General features: G+C 47.2%; 1 protein-coding gene across 1 annotated transcript in view; it reads right to left on the bottom strand.

Annotated features, from left to right (window-relative positions):
- Window positions 1–3,218: 3,218 nt before the first annotated feature.
- Window positions 3,219–7,491, bottom strand: part of THAP10 (THAP domain containing 10) — a 30,157-nt gene continuing 25,884 nt past the window's right edge. The window contains exon 4 of the mRNA XM_058737209.1: window positions 3,219–3,356. The gene's annotated coding sequence lies outside the window, so the exon portion shown is untranslated. The remainder of the gene's footprint in view (window positions 3,357–7,491) is intronic.

Raw genomic sequence — 7,491 nt, 5'->3', positions numbered from 1 at the left:
GAGGGGACGGGGGTCGCGGCGCCCCGCCCCGCGGCGCCGCCGCCGCCGCCGCCGCCGCCGCTCCGGCCGCCAAGCCGCGCGCCAGAGCGGGCGGGGCCGCGACTGGGGAGGGCGACTTCCTCCGCTGTCCCCGCGCAGCGCACGTCCCGGAAAGATGCGCTGGACCCCGGCTCCTCCAGTGAGCGCCCGCCGCTCCCTCCTCCCACGCGTCGGGGCCCCGGAGAGGGGAGACGGGAGGGCGCAGCGCCTCTGACTTGTCAGCGTGGGGATGACTTCTGGGGGTGGCAGGCACGGACAGCACCTTAAGGGGCTTCTGTGCCTCCCGGTGTCTCCCCCACCGACCGACATCTCCACCATTAGTCCCCTTGCTACAACCACCCTGGACTGTGCGCCCTGTGAGGTCACACACTTGGTTCCTGCCGTGACCTATACCACTGGTTCTCAAAGTGTGGTCCCCAGACCTGCAGCCCCAGCCTCACCCGGGACCTTGTCAGAAACGCACCTGCTCGGGCCCAATCAGGTCTCCCGAATCAGGATCTACGATTCTGAACTTCGTGTTGTAACAAGCCTTCCAAGTACCGCCAAAGTTCACCGAAGTTTGAAAGCCACTGCCCTGTAGTGCTTCTTAGAATATACCCTGCATATAATAAGCACTCAAATACTGTTGAACAAATAAAGGGAGCTATTGAAATGCCAGTATGTTCGAAAAGCCTGTTCACATTCGGCTGTGAATGAGTTCCATAGCAACCCTGCAAATGTGACCCAGAAACTAGGGACAGAAGCATCGACATAAATAAACTCTGAATGTGTTTTCATGAAGCTCTTAATTTACCTTCTTAAACATAATTTATTATATTAATTTGCCAAACTAGGGCTCCGAAAGAACAGACCCCTGGACCAATACGTTTTGATAAGGGGAAGCAGATCAGAGAGGCTCAAGAAATGGGATCTCTTGGAAGGCACTCTCCTTGTAAAGGAACACCATGCACCGGGCCCTTGGTGTCTGGGCTGGGGCCAGGAGAGACCCCGGGGGGGGGGGGGGGGGGGCGCAAGGACAGCCCATCTCCGTAAGGTTTGACTAGAATCTGCATCCCTTTCTTTGTCAGATCTCTCTTTTGATTGAAGGGGCCATAGAGTGAGTTAAGGGAAGGAAGAGAGAGGCCCTTGGTGTCCGTACCAGGATGGCTCAGAGCCTGTGTCTGAGCTATGGGGAGGGAAGAGACAAGAAGTGGAGAGGATCTGTTCTAAGCTAGCGGCGCCTCCTGTCAAGACTGTAAAGCTTATAGAACCTCTGTATACCTGGTCCACTCTCATCAGGATCAGGAGAAGATTGGCAGCCCTCCTGTTTTGATAACCTTAGTTCCTGATTTTCACAAAGCAATACACATTATTTCACTTAAACCCTCCTGTGTGGTGAAGACAGCAAGGATTATTATCCTTACCCACAATAATGGCTCATATTTGTACCGGGTTCTGCAGTGTATGATGAACTCATTCATACCTATCTCAGAGCTCCCGATTGTCTGAGCCTAAGAGTCCCCTGGGGAATGTTCTGAAAACACGGACTCCTAGGCTCCTATAATTTTAACAACTGGCAGTTGGTGGGTGAATCTGGTCTGCAGAAGTGTTTTATTTGGTTGGGGTTGAGAAAAAAATAAATGGCATCGATACACCCTTAGGTTCAAATATATCTGCCTATGCTGTCTCTGATATTATTTATTTCTGACTCCTCAGAAAAGAATTCTGAATCCAGAAGGGATGTCAGACATCATCCAGCCTTGAACTTTTAGGGTATGGGTACCCCCAAGTGTACAAACCTTCTCTCCACTGAGAGAAGAACCATATACCACACACACACACACACACACACACACACACCCCTTGGAATATATCACGAATTGAATGCAAAACTTGCATAGGACTTTTAAAGCAACTTCACATAATTTTCTCATATGTAGTAGCTGGCTTAGCATGATACCTGGGGGAGGGAAAGACAGACACCCCCATCCGCATTAGGGATAGTGCTTCACGGGAGGAGTCCAATTCAGTCACTATTCAGATGAGGATAGTGAGTTCTAATGAAGCTCATGGGTATTTATTATATGCTTAAGCAAATGATTCAATGAGTAAATTTATTAATGAGAGAAGGACCTCTTCCACTCTATTACGGCGCCCGTTCTGTCCAGCAGAAAGCCCTGCATCTAGAAATGTTTGTTGATTTGATTTGACTTGTCCTAACCACACACCCATCATTTGTGCCACTGGTGAAGGAATTTTTTAAGGTGCCCTTCTCATTTCTAGCTCCTTCCTTTCACAGAGCTGTGGCCAGGAGATGAGGCCAGCCCCACCCAGGCCTGTGTTGAATATCACTGCGGGGAGTCTGCATCAGCATCGAGATGATTAACAAAGTCTCCTTCAGCAAAATCATGACCTCAGCCTGGAGTTGGTATCCTTCCCTTTCCCTGGAATCCTGAGGGCTCATTTTTATAATAAACTTAAAATGGGAAACAGTTTTTCCCCCCACAGCTTCTGAAGATGAAACAAAAGGAAATATATTAATGAGTCATCAGGATGGACTGAGATTAGGTTGAATCAAAAATACAACCTTAGGAGATCTTTCCAGTATACGAAAGATTGTTGTTTGAGAATCAATTGGAAATATTTTTTTTAGCGTCCCTGGCACTAGAATTGCAAACCAAGGACTTAGAATAAGATATTAATTTGGAGAAATTAAGAGTGGGCTAAGTATTGATGGTAAAAACTGGTAGTATGAGGGTGGGGGTTCAGCAGAGGGTCTGGTTTTAACTGTAGGGGAAGGAGGGTGGTTTATTTAGTCATTTACTCATTTGTTTAAGCGTGTAACAAACACCAGGCCCTATGCTCGCCTTAATTTTGTAAAATGACTAAGACATGATCCATGGATACCAGGAGAGGAGGGAGCCTGGAAAAGACGTCCTTCAATAATAGAATGTGTCTACAGCAATAAATGCCACAGCAGAAATCTGTACAAAGAGGCACAACCGGTGAAAACGTTACCGAGGATGTCTTGAAGCTTAGAGTAAAGCAGTGCCCACATAAGCAATAGAGTGTGGTGGAAAAAGCACTCACTCTGGCAGCAAATAGACCTGGATTCCGACACCAGCCCTGCCACATCTTAGCTACACAACCTCTCTGCTCTTCAGTGTTCATACCTGTAAAATGGTCCGAATGATCCTTACCTCATTGAGTCGGGTCTGTAGATCAAAGCAGATTGTGGAAGACGTCTAGCACAGCACCTGGTCCGGATTGGACCTCAGTATCTACTCGTATACACTGTGATGTGGTTCGAGGTACCTCCAGACCAGGAAAATCTTAGCCTGAATGGGGAACACAGCATTCAAGTTGTTCACATGTATCTATCTCCGTTGTCAGTTAAGTAATCGGTATTTTTCTGGTCAATATACCAAACTCTTATAAGCTGAGGTAGCCTTTCAGAGCCAACTTAATTCTGAATACCCTGACAAAACAGAGGACCTCTCTGGGCAGGAAAGCAGCATCTTCTACAGTCCATGTCTAGCTTCAATCAGAACTAAGATACCCATCCACAGGCATGAGGTGTTCGATGAGACTTGTCCATCAACATACATGGACCCTTGCTTAATAAACTCGATCCCCAGTTGTAGATGGATACAGAGCCACCCAATTAGAGATTACATTTCCCAGCATGCTTTGTGCATCGTTATAACCATGCAACCACATTCTGGCCAATAAGATATTTTGTCCTACTTCTGGGTTGTGTTTCTAAAAATGCAGACGTGCTTCTCTGGCCTTTTCCATCTACCTCTTAGCTGGAGCAGCCATGGAAGATCTGGGCATAAAAAGACTAGCTAACAAGTAACTAGCACATGTTAAAGGTGACAGAACCAACAACCAGACCTTGGACTTGTTCAGTGGACCATAATCTGGACCATCATTTGGAAAAAAGAAAAAGAAAAGAAAAGAAACACATACCCTGTTTAATCCTGTATTCTGAGATATTTTTGTTACAGTAGCTTAGTCTATATCCTCACTAATACCCGAGGATTTATTAAGATTGAATGAGATAACATATGAAATTACCTAGTTCAGGATGCAGGACATAGCAGCCACTCAATAAATTAGTGCTGAGTTTGAATCTGAAAAATTTGACAACTCCGTAATATTTATTGCATGACAAAAGTGTACAGATGATGTGGTGAGAATGATGTAGAATTCAAAAAGGAATAGAATATGGTCCCCCTTTCTAGGAGCTCATATTCTATTTTTTGTTTTTTGAGGAAGAGAGAGAGAGAATCCCAAGAAGGCTCCGTGTTGTCAGTGCAGAGCCCGACTGGGGGCTTGATCTCATGACCCTGGGATCGTGATGTGAGCCGAAACCAAGAGCTAGATGCTCAACTGACTGCACCAACCAGGTGCCTCTAGGAGTTCATATTCTAACAGGAGAATTGGCTTCTTTCCTCTTTCTTCTCATCCTCTTGTGAGAGTCCCATCACCTGCATTGTTAGTGGAAGTCCAGCCATTGCCACAAGTGGGGAGAACAGTGGGGGCTTCCAAAAGGGTGTCAGCTACTGTCTCCCCACTCCCCTAGGTTTGAGGTTCCCCCCACAAAAGCAACAACCTCTCAAGTTTGGGTCCCACCATTTAAAAATAACACCTGGCTGTTATGACATTGTTTTCTTTGCGGTATATTATCAAATTGGGTTGGCACCTACTTCAGAGAGAGTATTGAAGTTTTGCCTGCCACGTATGCCTTGTGGAGAATTAGCCTGTCAAGCTGAGGGTGCGTATGCAACATTAAGAATAGATGGATTTGATGTAAGGGGAGGGAAGAGAGAGGAAGGCTGGGAGAATGTTCAGAAACTTCATGGGTATAGGTCATGAGCAGAAAAGCCAAAGAACATACACGAAAGAACTCATTATCTTCTTGAGGAAAAGCCTGAAGAACTTATATTGAGCTGGACCATAGAGAATAAGGCAACCAGCTGCGTTCTGTGGTCAGAAGGGTGAGCTCATCCCTGGTCCTCCAATTCTTAGGAAGACACATAGCAGCCAATGCATCTCCCTGATTAGGGCGAGGACTCAGGTCAGAGATTCTGCACCTTAGAATCACCTGAGGAGCTTTAAAAAACTCTGATGCCCAGGCTGCACCCCCCACTCAAGTAGGTTCTGGAGGTGAGACCCAGGCATCAGGATCTTTCAAAGCTCCCAAAGCAGTTCCAATATGCAGCAAAGGTTACGACCTCCGTGTTAGATCTTTCGAGCTCGAATTCTCCAGACCCCTCTCCCCACCACATCTGGAGACTGGCCACTGGCTCACCCGATCTCCAGGAGCAAGTCACCAGCACAATTCAACCCCAGATTTTTCCCAGGGTTTATTGAGATATTGGGTGACTGACTCCAAGATGAATTTCTCAGTTGTAGCATTTCTCAGCAGGTGCAGGCTTCAGACCAGGTTGCTCGAACCATCGCATATGTTGTGCATAACACAAGAATGCTTGGCAGAGGGGGTGAAGGGGCTGACATTACTTTGCTTACCAAGTTGTAAGCCTTGGATTTGGTGCAACTAAAAAGGGAAAGGGTGCCTAATTCTCAAAGGAGCTGAAGGGCTAGCAGTGTTCCTGGTTCGAGCCTGCCTGAGGCAGAGGCAAAGAGAGACTCAAGGACCCTCTGCATCATGATTGCCTGGAATCTTATTAAAACACAAGTTCCTGGGCTCTCACCCCAGATCTAATGAATCCGGTCTCTGGGGATGGGGTCCCAGAAATCTGTGTTTTAAACAATATCTAAAGTTGGGTGAATGCTGGTCTAAGGTAGGGGACGGTCTTTCAATAAAAATAGAGTACCTCTGGGGTACCTGGGTGGCTCAGTAGGCTGAGCGACCAACTCTTGATTTCAGTTCAGGTCATGATTCTAGGGTCGTGGGATCACGCCCTGTGCTGGGCTCCGAGCTGAGTGTAGAGTCTCCTTCAGATTCTCCCTCTCTCTCTCTCTCTCTCTCCCTCTGCTCCTCTCCCCTGCTCGCATGCACTCTAAAATAAAAATAAATAAATAAATAAATAAACTGAGTCCCTCTTACATGCCAGGCCAATGCCACCTTTCAGGGATTTAAGAGGCAAATAAAACCTCACCTCTTACTCAAACATCCCGATCTAGTGGGAGACATGAACAGAAAGAGTGGGTCCCAGAAGGGGCCCAAGCTAGGGTTCACATGGGTCTGGCATATTCAGAGAACCAGAGAGCAGACCCAGAAATCTCTGCCGGAAGAACAGAAGCTCCTCCCAGGAGAAGTCATCCCAGGGAAGTGGGAGCCAGGCACCACAAGCCAGACCCACCGACAAAGCCTCCATTGTCAGAAAGGAGGAGCGGTTTGGGGGGCAGCTTAGTGCGTGACATGTCTTTGCGTGTGGGCCAAGGCCCCACTACCAGCTCCTGTTGATGCCTCGTGTTTATATATCCGAGTGTGGGTGGAAAGCGGGGGCTTGTGCATGAAAACTGAAAGAGCTGTTTCCTTACAAACCATGTAACTGGGCAAAAGGAATATGTCTTTGCAACCTCACTAGCTGAACATACACACGAAGCAGGAGCCATTCTCTGCCACTGCGTATGACAATATCTCACAACTCTGACACTTCCTGAGCCCTTCCTTGGCTGCGGGAGGAGGCCTGTGGCACCTGTTGGACGCAGCTGTGCCCAGGGGAAAGGGCATTGTCTAGCAGAGAAGTGCTGAGACAATAGAAGAAGGATAACCGGGTGATGCCCAGCTACACTTGTCCTTTCAGACATGGGAGACACTGCAGGGAATGCCCACAGACACTTGGGGAGTGTTGGGGTGGGGGAGTAGCTAAGATCCTACTCATCTTTCCGATTTCAGCTAAAACATCACTTACTTGGGTGGACCTTCCTTTCTAGAGTCAGCAATTTAGTGCCTAATAAAGTCCATTAACTCAGATGTGGAGACAATGTAACTCTTTGCGGTAAAGGAAACTGAATATTAGTTTTAGTTCAGGCTCTTCCCATAACTGGGATTTGGATAAAGATTCCAGGCATCTGGTCACCAGGCAGCTGTTTCCTCATGAATCCGACTACTGAGACGTCTAGATCATCAGGCAGGGGCTTTTTTGGCTGTTTCAATGCCAACTTTGGGGCCCGGAGATGTTTGCGAGGCTCACTATGATCCCGTATGCCTAGAGTCCATGCTACTGGCACACAATTATTTTCCTCCCTTTTAGTCTTGCTTCCATTCGAGAGGAATCATTGTCTGGTTCAAGGAGAAGCTGCTCTCGTCTCAAACCCTGTTCTGCTCAATGGTTGCTGACTTCTTTCCCAAAACGTTTTATTATTTTTACACAGAAAGGTTGAGAGAATAATAAATAAATATTCCTATAAACCCTACTGGGTTAAAAATTGTTAGGGGTGCCTGGGTGGCTCAGTCAGTTGAGCGTCTGACTCTTGACTTTGGCTCAGGTCATGATC

The sequence above is a fragment of the Neofelis nebulosa genome, chromosome 7, assembly GCF_028018385.1.
Source record: "Neofelis nebulosa isolate mNeoNeb1 chromosome 7, mNeoNeb1.pri, whole genome shotgun sequence".
NCBI lineage: Eukaryota > Metazoa > Chordata > Mammalia > Carnivora > Felidae > Neofelis > Neofelis nebulosa.
This window is presented reverse-complemented; position numbering and strand designations above follow the sequence as displayed.